This window comes from Dasypus novemcinctus, chromosome 11, assembly GCF_030445035.2.
Source record: "Dasypus novemcinctus isolate mDasNov1 chromosome 11, mDasNov1.1.hap2, whole genome shotgun sequence".
In the NCBI taxonomy this organism is placed as follows: domain Eukaryota; kingdom Metazoa; phylum Chordata; class Mammalia; order Cingulata; family Dasypodidae; genus Dasypus; species Dasypus novemcinctus.
The window spans coordinates 20,068,249-20,081,001 of NC_080683.1; the positions used below are offsets into that span (position 1 = coordinate 20,068,249).

Consider the following 12,753-nt stretch of genomic DNA (forward strand, 5'->3'; position numbering starts at 1 on the left):
TTTAAAAAATAAATTGTTTATTTTATTTTATTTTGTTAAAGATTTATTTATTTCCCCCTTCCCCTCATCCCACCCTGCTGTTTTTTGTTTTGTCCTGTTTTGTTTTTACTGTTTGTGTTGTCTTCTCTTCCTATTTTCTGTCCTCTAGGATTCACTGGGATTCAGTCCTAGATACCGCTATGGGGAGAAAGGTTCCCTGTCAATTGCACTACTTCAGTTTCTGTTCTCTGCTGCTCTTCACCTTGACTCTCCCCTTGTCTGTCTTTTGATGTGTCATCATTTTGCTGTGTGACTCACTTGTGTGGGGCACTGGCTCACCAAGCAGGCATTTGTGCTGGCACTGGCTTGCCACACAGGCATGCTTTCTCTTCTTTTTCACCAGCAGGCCCCAGGGATTGAACCCAGGTCCTCTCATATGGTAGGCAGAAGCTCTATCACTTAAACCAAGTCCACTTCCTGTAATGTATTTTTTATCTCATTCGTCATGTCTTTCATTCCCATAAGATCTGATACTTTTCTTTGTAGGCTTTCAGATTGTTCTTAATGCTACCCTAATGTCTTCTTATCAAATTTTTCTTCAATTCTTTGAATTGATTTAAGAGATTTGTGTGATTTTCATTGATTTGTTATCTCAGATCCTTTATCTTGTCAAGATATTTGATTTGCTCCACTGCCTGGACCAGCTCTTCTTGTTTCCTAGTATGGCTTGTAATTTTTTGATGATGTCTGGGCATCTGAATTAAAGTGATGGTCAGTGTCTCTCTTTTGACTACTGCACTTCTTTTTTTTTTTTTTTTTTTTTTTTTTTTTTTACAAATCTTCTTTGATTTTTTGGTTCAACTTATTCTAAGACTTTAAAATTTCCTGCATAAGTTGTCAAAATTGGGCCAGGGACTAAGTAATAGGGCAAAGGTTTTCTCCCAGGGAGCTAAAGAGATACTGCCATTTTGGGTTCTTTATCTCTCTGTTCCTCACCCTCCTGGGAGTGCATAGTACTGTCCTGGTCTGCTGACATCCAAAGCACATCTCTCAGACAGGTTTTGTCCCTTTCCACATTGTTTTTGTGAAAGAATTGAGCCCTGCCAGCCTACTTCTATGCCATTTTCCTGGAACCAACCAAATAGTTTTTATTTTTTTAAATAGTTTTTATTATACCATTATAATAAATTTGTATTACAGTTCACCATAAATCAGTATTTTTGCCACTTCCTGGACAATGCTAATACCTTGAAATGCTTTAATTCTATTTAATTGCCTCTTATCTGTTTCATGCTATTTTTTATTTAAATTCTCCCAACATTTTAAACTCCATGAGATATTTTCAGTATCATTTTTACAGACAATATTTAGTTTAAACCACATATTTAACCTATTTTTTCCATGAATATCTGTAATTCTGTCTGTATTCATATTCCTTCTACCTAAAGAACTCATTTTAGCATTTATTTTTATCCAAATATGTTTACAACGGTCTATCATTTTTTGGGAAAAATTTTTGCCTTCAAAATGTTACTAAGAATAGAATTTTAGTTTAGCAGGTATTTTATTTCAGCATGTGAAAATAAAGCTGTCTTTGGTTTTCTAGTTTTCATCATTTCTGTTGAGACATTATCACTGTTTCATTCCTTTGTTCCTTTGAAGGTAATGTGTCTTTTTTCTCTGGCTGCTTTTAAGCATTTTTCTCTTTGTCTTTGTTTTCTTAAAATATGCCTAAAAATGGTTTTCTTTGAAATCATTGGAGTTATTAATGATTTGTGAATCTGTGACTTGACATCTTTCATCAAGTTTGAAAAGTTTTTGTCCATAGTCTCTTCAAATAGTTTCTACCCCTTTATTTCTCTTTTCATTTCTGAGACCCTAAATAATATGTAAAAATTTGACCTAGACATTTTTTAAAATTTGTAATGCAGATAAAGAATCCTCTATTCAACTTGGTATAATTTGCTCTCTAATTTATGTTTTGCATTCTTAATTTCAGTTCCTTTATTTTTCAAATTTAAAATTTTCATTTATACTTGGTTCTAGTTCACTGATGAAATTCTCCATTATGTTATCAGTTTCTTGAACATCTAAATATTAATTATTTTATTTTAAACATCCTGTTATTAACTCCAATATCTGTATCCCTGTAAGCCTATTTCTATCATTTGCTTGTGTCTTGCTCTTTTCTCTTGGTATGCTTGGAAAGTTTTAATCACATATTGGACATTGTGTGTGAAAACTCTAGAGGCTCTGGATGATTATTTTCATCCAGAAAGCCATAATTCAATCATGGCTTGATTTAAGCCATTTTAAGACCTAATCTACTTCAATTCCACTTTAATTTCTAGGGAAGTCCTTCTGAAGCCCTGAGATGTTTACCAGTATCCTTGCAAATAAAAGGCAGTCAACTCCAGTTTTATCTGCTCAGCACAAAGAGATTGACAATAGTTTTTCTCAGGCTTTCAGGCTGTTAAGCAGGCACTCTTTATTGACACTAGATTTAGCACCCCTTAGGAATCAATAAATGTCTCAAGTGGAAAATTTTCTCATACTGTCAAGTTCATGTTTCTGAGCACAGAGTCTTTATAGAATCTTGGCCCTTCAAGTCCTGACTGTCTTGGTAAACCTAAACTCTGAATATGTCTTTCCAGTTGTTTGAGACTGCTGAAAGCTCCACTGGACTTTTTTCCTGAGTATATAAATAATACATATTTCTTCAAGCAAATAAAGAAGATGAAGAAAACATAAAAATACATCATTAATTTTCCAAAAGGGATTACCTTTAATATATATCAACAGTCATCATCTCTGTTATACTTTATTTATAAGTGTAGTTTTTGCCTAAATGGAATCCAATATATGAATCTGATTTTTTAAAAAACAGCCTTACATTGTTAACATTTTCCTATGTTATTAAATATTAATATTCTACTACATATTTTAATGGATGCATAATATGAATGAATTCAATGATTAATTTCTCTTAACTTTTTAATATTTAAAGTAATACAGAGATGAACACATAGACATAAGTTTATGTATACCTCATATTGTTTCCTTATGAATTTTTTGTTATAGATATATTCAAATCTTATTTGAAAGTAGAGAAAGTAGTTTAAGGAAACTCCAAGTACCTGAAACACAGTGTTTAAGGATCCCAATTCAGGTAAACATTTGTAAAACACAAGAAGCTTTTTAAAATGTGATTTGGTCTTGAATCTCAATAATGAATGAACATTTCCCTTCAATGTTAAGGAATAGAAATAGCTGTTCGTTTGGACCTCCAGTAAGTGTTAGGTTTTTCCCCTACTCCAAATATTTGCATTTTCAATTTCTTATATTATAAGGTACAATAGCTTCAAACTTACAGTACTTCAGCTTAAATCTAAATAACAGACAGCACTGAACAGCTGTGGGGCTAAATTTATATTGCTACTTAAGGTGTTCTGGAATATACAAGTAAGACCTCAGGTATTTTATTTTTCCTGGAGTCCCTAGAAAGATTGGGAGGAGAAAGTGGAAAGAAAAATGGGTCTTTGGGCTTAAGATCAAGTTTTTGGGATCTAGAACAATTGATACTCATTCATATAGGAAAGGGACAAAATTCCTGTAAGAGAGGTCTCATTTTTGGTTGGGGATAGTCAAGGAATATGAGCTCAGTGGAATTTATTAGACTATGCTCAGTGGGACCCAGGTGCAACCAATTCTTATCAAGCTTCATATGTGATTTTAATGCCCAGTTAAGGCTTTAAGTCCCCGATTTAATATAACAAATTTGTTCAAATAAATTCCTTTTACTAGAATAATTATTAGAATATTATTAGCTAATATTTAATCCACTGATATAAACCCACAGAATTGTAAATATACATATGTCCACTTCTAAATCATACACTGAGGCAATCTCCATTTTATGCTCAATTCCATTAATTCAGAAAATATTTTAATGGCCTTTCTGTATGTTAAACATATTTTTCCACTGTCTTTTTGCTTGCTTGGTTTCTGAAGAGAAATTTGCAATCATTCTTATTTTTATTCCTCTGTAAATATTATATTTCTTCTTATCTGACTGCTTTTAAGATTTCTTTTAATCACAAGTTTTAAGCGATATGATTATGATGTGCCTTGATGTAGTTTTCTCCATGTGTCTTGTCCAGGGGTTTGTTCAGATTCTTATATTTATGGGTTTATAATTTTTTATCAAATTCAGGAAAAAGTCAGCAAGTATTTCTTTATTTTTATTTTTTTACACTTTTTAATTAAACTTAATAGATCACAAAGAATGTTACATTAAAAAACATAAAAAACATGAGGTTCCCATACACCCCACTCCCCACCCCCACCCCATCATTTTTGTAAATTGTATTTTTTTGAAGATACATACATCACAAAAAAAGGTTACATTAAAAAATATAAGGGGTTCCTGTATACCCCCCAACCCCTATCCTACTCCTCCCACACCAACAACCTCCTCCATCATTGTGGTACACTCGTTACACTTGGTGAACCCATTTTGGATCACTGTTGCACCACATAGATAATAGTTTACCCTGTAAAGTATTACTTTAAATATTTTTTTTCCTGTGCCTTTGGGGACTCCAGCTACACATAAATTAGTCTACTTAAAGCTGTTCACAGCCCATGGATATGGTTTTCATTTTTTTTAAAAATTCATCTTTCTCTTTATGTTTCATTTTTGAGATATCTTATTGCTTTTCCTTCAAGTTCATCAGTCTTTTCTTCTGTAATATCTAACTTGGTATTTTTCCATCTCATGTATATTTCATCTTAGACATTGTAGTTTTCATGTTTAGAAGTTTGATTTGAGTCAGTTTTTAAAAATGTCTGATCTTATCATTTGTTACTTTTAGAAAATCTTATTTGTGACTGGACTCATTCTTAGAGATAGATGTTCTCAGAGGACATCCTCCGTCTCTTGGCAATCTGTTCCTGGTGTTTTCCTTTGGCCTCCTTCTTTCTCTTGGTCCAAAGTTTAGCATATTATGTGGTCTCCTATTTTTCTTAGAACACTATTTCTTAAGGGCAATGTGCTGACACTTATGTTGCAGAACACATGGAGTAATAAGATGCTGAATCTTGGGCACTTCGTTCCTGGATTTCTTACCTTCCTTATTTAGGGCATTTCTTACAAAATATTGGTGGACATCAACTTCTTCAGAGGGATTGAAAAGTTTGCCGATTCTGCTAGCTCTTTTAGAACCTCAGGTGATGACGCACTGTAGTATCAGCCAGTCGAGGAAAATCCTTCTGTATTAACCAGGATTCTCTAGGGAAACAGAACCAACAGGAGATAACAGTAAATATTATGAAATTTTATAAAGTTGTCCCGTGCAACTGTGGAGACCCGTGAGTCCAAATTCCATAGGGCAGGCTGCAAGCTGGGAAATCCAATGACAGTTCTGGTAAATTCTCCATGCAAAGCTAGTTGAAGTAGAGATAGAAATTCTCTGTTCTGACTACTGAAATCATCATTTCTCCTTTGAAGGCCTTTGAAGTCTCTTATTGCTGAAGACAATCTCCTTAGTTAATTGTAAATATAATCAGTCATAGATGCAATTGACTCACTGATGATTTAAGCCCACAGAACGTCCTCACAATAACAATTAGGCCAGTGCTTGCTTGACCTAACAACTGGGCACCATTACTAACGAAGTTGACACATGACCATCACAGTCCCCCCTTGTCAACTTGGCAGCCATACATCACCTTAAAACATACTTAATCTCTAAATAATAACAAGAAAAGACATATTTTTCACCTAACAATACTCAACTATCCTGCATACAACCAGAAACATACTCATTCTCTCCAGAACAGGGTGCAAGTCCTTGGGTAATAATCACTCTTAAATTTGATAGCCTGTAATAAATATTACAATATGAAACTAATACATCGTATGTCATTTGCTAAGGGAATAAGGAAGGAAACAAAGATATTTTCCTTATGTACATGTACAAACATACTCATAATAAAACAAGGAAGAACTATTCATAACCATTACAGTCCTCATTTCTGTAACTGGTCATGTGGTCATAATTCTTATTTTTTGCTACCTTCTTCCATTACCCTTCTACTCTTTACCCTTAGCAAGGACCTCTGTTGGTCTTTGTTTTTGCCTGGTGGGGGGATCCAAACCTTCATTCCTGAAGTTTCTGGGTAATTGGTAGTCTGGATTGTGTTGTTGCAGTTTTCCATTAACTTTATTTATTATTTATTTATTTATTTATTTATTTATTTATTTATTTATATTTCTCTCCCCTTCCCTGCCCCCCCCCCCCCAGTTGTCTGCTCTCTGTGTCCATTCGCTGTGTATTCTTCTGTATCTGCTTGTATTCTTGTCAGCAGCACCTGGAATCTGTGTCTCATTTTGTTGCATCATCTTGCTGTGTCAGCTTTCCTTGTATGCAGTGCCATTCCTGGGAAGGCTACACTTTTTTCATGCTGGGCAGCTCTTCTCGAGGGGCACATTCCTTGTGTGTGGGGCTCTCCTATGTGGGGGACACTTGCATGCATGAGCACTGCATGTGGGCCAGCTCATCATACAGGTCAGGATGGCCTGGGTTTGAACCTTGGACCTCCCATGTGGTAGGTGGACATCCTATCTGTTGGGCCAAATCTGCTTCCCTCCATTAACTTTAATTACAGGCTATAGTAGTACTAAGAGACTCCCTAGGTGATCTCCTATATTCTAGATAAACTCTTCTTTATCTCCATTGTGTAGTTGCAGCTCTAGTTCCCTTAGATAGGATCAATCACCCAACTAATGCAGTAATTCCCTTCTTTCCCTATTGATTCAGAGGCATGAAGAGCTTTGAGTGGCCAGGTGAAGTCTTAACTTCCAGTTCAATGGAATCATTATTGTATTCCCTGGTGGAAGTACTCCTTTTGGAACTAAGCCTTTCAGGCCAGCGGAGCTTAGAGTGGCCAGGTGGCAGTCTTAACTTCCAATTGAATGGAATTGTTATTGTGTACCCTGGTGGAAGTACTTCTTTTGAAACTATGCTTTTCAGGTCAACAGAACTTAAGGTTGCAGGGACAGGAAGCAAAAATTTTTCTAGTAGGTCACTAGGGGTAATAGTACATGGTACCATTCACATTTCCTCACCTTGATTCCTGGACCTGTGAATCCTGGCTATGGGAGAAACAGCACCATAGAGTGGATGATGATTTAAGCATACACATCTTCCTGGAGAACACTGCCCCAGCCCTGGAAGGTATTGTCATCTCGGTGGCACCATAATTTAGTCTTCAAAAGGTCATTCAATTTTTCTATCAACCCAACAGCTTCAAGATGATGGGAAAGGTGGTAAGAACTATGAATTTCATTCCACACATCATTTGCTGTGAAGTAGGTTCCTTGAGCAGAAGCAATACTGTGTGGAATATCATGATAGTGGATAAGGCATTCTGTAAATCCACAAATGGTAGTTGTGGCAGAAGCATTGTGTGCAAGTAAGGCAAACTCATATCTGAAGTATGTGTCTATTCCAGTGAGAACAAATGGAAGTGGTTCAATATAATCAACCTGCCACCAGGCAGCAGACTTATCACCTCAGGAAATGGTGCCATATTAGGTACTGTGTGTTGGTCTCTGCTGCTGGCAGATTGGGCACTCAGCAATGGCTACAGCCAAGTTGGTGAGTGGAAGTCCATTTGCTGAATCCATTCATAACCTCCATCCTTACTACTATGACCATTTTGTTCATGAGCTCATTGAACAATGACAGCAGTAGCTGGGGAAAGAGGCTGACTGGCATCCACAGAATGGGTCATCTTATCCACCTGATTATTAAAATCTTCCTCTGCTGAAGTCACCCTCTATTAAGCATTCACATGGGACAAAAATAGCTCCATTTTTTTGCTCACTCAGAGAGGTCTCTCTACATGTCTCTTCCTCAGATCTCTTTGTCACCAATTTTCCAATCATGTTTCTTTCAAGTCCCTGACCATCCAGCCAAACCACTGGTGACATCTCATGAATCAGTATATGCACCACCAGTCATTACTCCAGCAAAATGAACAAGAAGTTGCACTGCTCAAAGTTCTGCCCACTGGTAGGACTTTTCCTCACCACTTTCTTTCAGGGATGTTCCAGAAAGGGGCTGCAGTGCTGCAGCTGTCCACTTTTGGGTGGTACCTCCATATCATACAGAACCATCTGTAAACCAGGTCCATTTTCTCTCTTCCTCAGTCAACTAATTGCAAGGAACTCCTCAAGAGGTCAGAATTATGGTCTGGGAAAGAGAAAGTAATGTGGCAAGACTGGGGGCCATGGACATTTGGGCCACTTCAGGACCTGCTCAAGTCCTATCTCATATATATCATTTCCATTTTATGATGGAGTGCCTGGTGCACATACTGAACTTTATGATTGGTGGGTCAGACAACACCCAGCTCACGACTGGCAGCTTAGGTCTCATACTAATTAGGTGGCCCATGGTTAAATATTCTGTCTCTACTAAGGCTAGTAGCAGGTCAAAAGCTGTTTCTTAAAAGGGTAGTAGTTATTTGCAGAGGATGACAAGGCCTTGCCCTAAAATCCTAAGGGTTTGTATTGTGATTCTTCTGTAAAGGCTTGCCAAAGGCTCCAGATAGCATCTCCACTTGCCAGCACCATTGGATCTACTGTATCATATGGCCTAAATAACAGAACAGCTTGTACAACCTCTTGTACTTGTTGCAGTGCCACTTCTTGTTCTGGTCCTCACTCAAAACTTGCAGCTTCTCTGGTCACTTGCAATTTGGGCTCACCCAAAGGAGGAGTATGTTGTCTCCAAACCCAAAAGGCCAACTAGGTGTTGTGCTTCTTTTTCAGTCAGAGGAGAGGTTAGACACAACAGCTTATCCTTCACTTTATAAGAGATATATCAACATTCCCCACACCACTGGACACCCAGAAATTTCACCGAGGTGGAAGACTCCTGTATTTTTGTTGGATTTATCTCCCATCCTGTGACACACAAATGCCTTACAAATAAGTATAGAGTAGTTGCTATTTTTTGCTCACTGGGTCCAATCAACATGATATCATCAAGATAATGGACCAGTGTGATGTCTTGTGGGAGGGAGAGACAATCAAGTTTCCTATGGACAATATTACGAAATAGGGTTAGAGAACTGATATTCCCCTGAGATAGGACAGTGAATGAATGTTGCTGACCTTGCCAGTTGAAAGCAAACTGTTTTTGGTGGTCCTTACTAATAGCAATTGAGAAAAAAAAACATTTGCTAGAACAATAGCTACATGCCAGTTACGAAGAGATGTGCTGATTTGCTCTATCAGTGATACTAGAACTGGAACAGCAGCTGCAGTTGGAGTCACCACCTGTTTAACTTGTGATTTTCCATTGTCATCCTCCAAGGTCCATCTGTTTTCTGTACAGGCCAAATACGAGAGTTGAATGGGGATGTGGTAGAAATCACCAATCCCGCACCCTTCAAGTCCTTGATCATGGCACTGACTTCTGCAAACCCTCCAGGAATCCGATACTGCTTTTGATTTACTATTTTTTTAGGAAGGGGCAGTTTTAGTGACTTCCACTTGGCCTTTCCTATTGTAATAGTCCTCACCCCACATATCAGGGAACTAATAGGCGGATTCTACCAGTTTCTTAGTATATCTGTAATAATTATGAATTCCAGAATGGGGAAATAACCAAAGAACAAGTCCAGGGACCTGCTCAGATGGACCTGAGCTAAACCTCCATTGATTACCTGACCTCTATAAGCCCTTTCTCTGACTGGTAGCCCACAGTGACATTTTGGGTCTCCTGGAATTAATTAGGCAGTGCTTGCTTGACCAAACAATGGGGCACTGTCACCTGGCCCAGTTGACACATGAGCCTAACTGTCATGCCTTCTTTCCTTTATTTATTTATTTTTAACAATAACCAAGTTGCAAACACTCAGATTGCATCCACAATGTAATCTTGAACAGATTTGCACTGTCTTCTTCCAGTTATCCTTGGTCTACAGTAGGAATGCCCCTTACTCAGTAAGAGGCAGACAGGGCCACAGATCAAGACCCCCTGCTTCATGGGGAACCCTTGTTTGTCATTTCCACCACTGATTCAGACAACATAAAGCTTACACCTTTCACCTAGAGCATCTTCTTTCACCAGCAGCAACTTCTGTGACCATATATATCTCATAAAAGTACAAAGTTTGCTTTCATTGCCCACTTCAGTGAGCTTGTGGCAAACAGTGGCCGGCTGAAGCAGCCAATTGCATCTGAGATGCCATGAGAAAGAGCTGATTTGAGTCATTTTTATATCATCCATTTATTTAGTTAATTTTTTGAATATTTAAAATGCAGTTTTAGTAACCACTTTATATCTTTCCTTATCAGATCAGTCTAATATCTGTGTCAGATTTTGGTCAGTTTGGATTGATTGATGTGTCACTTCCTTATAGGCCATATTTCCTGATTATTTGCCTGCCTGGTAATTTTTAATTGGATATTAAACATTACAAATTTAACCTTGTTGGGTACTGGATAGATTTGTATTCCTATAAATATTCCTGATCTTTGTTCTGGGAGGCAAACAAGCTGTCTATAAATAGTTTGATTCTTTTAGCTCTTTTTAAAAAAATTGTAATGTGGCTTCAGAGCCATCTTTAGTTGGGGCTAATTGATTGCTACTATTGAGGCAAAGTTTTTCTGGTACCCTTCCTATGTCCCATGAATCATGTGGTTTGCTGTTTGACTGGTGGGACATGTATTTTTTCTGGCCCTCTGGTGAATTCTGTCCACTGTTACTTACCTCTGCTCCTTCCTTGTGATTTTTCTCTGACCTCATGCAGTTTCTTCATGTACATGCACTGATAATTACTCAACTTATTATTTGGGGTTGGGAGTTGCTATATTAGATTTCCAGAACTCTCTCAGTGTGTGGTTCTTTCCCTTAAGGTACTCTGTCCTGAGAAGTCTGGCCATCTTGTTTTCCCTGGATTCCCAACTCCATCTCAACTCGAGGTTTCTGGGTTGTCCTTTCTTAAGTCATGACCTGGAAACTCTCTTAAGATGGTAAACTTGAATTGTCTCATTTGTTTCATGTACCTTAGGGATCATTGTCCTTCTTTGGCTGATATCCAATGTTTTCAAATCTGATGTTTCATATACTTTGTTGATCTAAGTGGGAGGATAAATCTGGTCATTATTACCCTATCCTGGCCAGACATAGGATAAGGACATTGACTGGCTTTCAGTAAACAAAACTGACCAGAAAGTTATGAAATCTAACCAGGGTATTGTTAAGGGATAAAAAGAAGGATTTGCTAGAGCATGGTTGAAAGTATTGTTTGGAAAAAATGAAAGTGTTTTAGAGTATTATCCTTGATGAATTGAGACTTTTCAATAAACTAGCTAAATGTACTTTAAGTAACACTGCATATATGGTCACTTGAATACAATAGGCATTTAATAAATATTTATAGAACAACATAGTAGCTGTGCATGCTTCATATTCTTTTCCTGATGATCTTTTATTTATTACTACTTTTATTAACCTAGTAGAGTAAAATCTTATTCCTTGAATATTATAACATTTCTCACTAGTTAATACCATTAAAAAATTTTTTTTACTTATTTATTGCCTGTCTCCTCTTTTCTCCAGTTGAATATTATCTCTTTGGAGGCAGGTATTTCTTTTTCTTTTTTTCTCTCTGTATCCTTAGCTACTTAAGGAGCACAACGTTTATCAGCTACTCAAATACTTTAAAAATGGAATGAGTATTACCAATTACCAATTCACAGTAATCTGGCCTTTGAACAAACCACTTTGAGACCCTAGTTTGAACAGGACACTATCGTAGGTGATGTGCATTTCTGTGTTCAGGACACTTGTAGTCTATATAAAAGGATTCATGGCCATAGAAGGTCATCATTAAGTGTCCAAACAGGGGCCCAAACACTGAATACTAATGATATGGAAGATGTTGACATCTTCTATGCAATTAGTAGTGTAATACTAGGACTAGGATAATATTATCTGCTTAAGAGAAGAGAAAAATCACTATGTCTAATAGGTGCCATGTAATTTATCAGGTGATAGGGCTATAACAGTACAAGGACAGATGCAGCTATTATACTCTAATGGAGATGCAAGGTCATTATACAGAATTCATTTAATTAAAATTTAGGTAATGCCTCCTTATAATCACAAACAGGGAATAAAAATGTAGTGGCAACAAATTTCTGTTTTAGAAATGGGCAAAAAGGCTGAAAAAAGTGAAAGCATGTGCTTGATACGGGCATTGAAAATTGGTAAAAAGATCAGAATCCAGGATGTGTCTTACCATCAGAACCACCACCTCACCTCTGCTCAGGGCTCTGGTATCCAACCCAAGACAAAAACCTGTCAAGTGAACATCTCACACAACTCAGGGTCTCAGACAAAGAGATCTCAATGCTCCAATCATGAAAATGGCAGTTTTCGATGGTAGTTCCACTGGGCTGTGTTTCCCTACTCTATATTCCCATATAATTGTGAATTTCTCCTTTGTAATATTGGTGACTGTTTTCTTAATGTGTATTTTTGTCTGTAATACACATTTTTTTCACTGACAGAAAAATTACAAGGCTAGAGATCATGTCTCCTATTCACCAGTGGTGTCCTCAGTGCCAAGTGCAGTATGAGAAGCTTGAGAAGCATGCGGTAGATATTTGTTGAATGAATTAACAAATTAAAAAGAGTTTCAGGTTAGCACTAGAACTGAGAGGTAAGGTCTCATGGCAGCCATTGCAGAGGC

General features: G+C 37.2%; 1 pseudogene; it reads right to left on the reverse strand.

Annotated features, from left to right (window-relative positions):
* Positions 1–4,859: 4,859 nt before the first annotated feature.
* On the reverse strand, positions 4,860–10,268 carry LOC101417654 (small ribosomal subunit protein eS6-like; annotated as a pseudogene).
* Between the last annotated feature and the right edge of the window lie 2,485 nt (positions 10,269–12,753).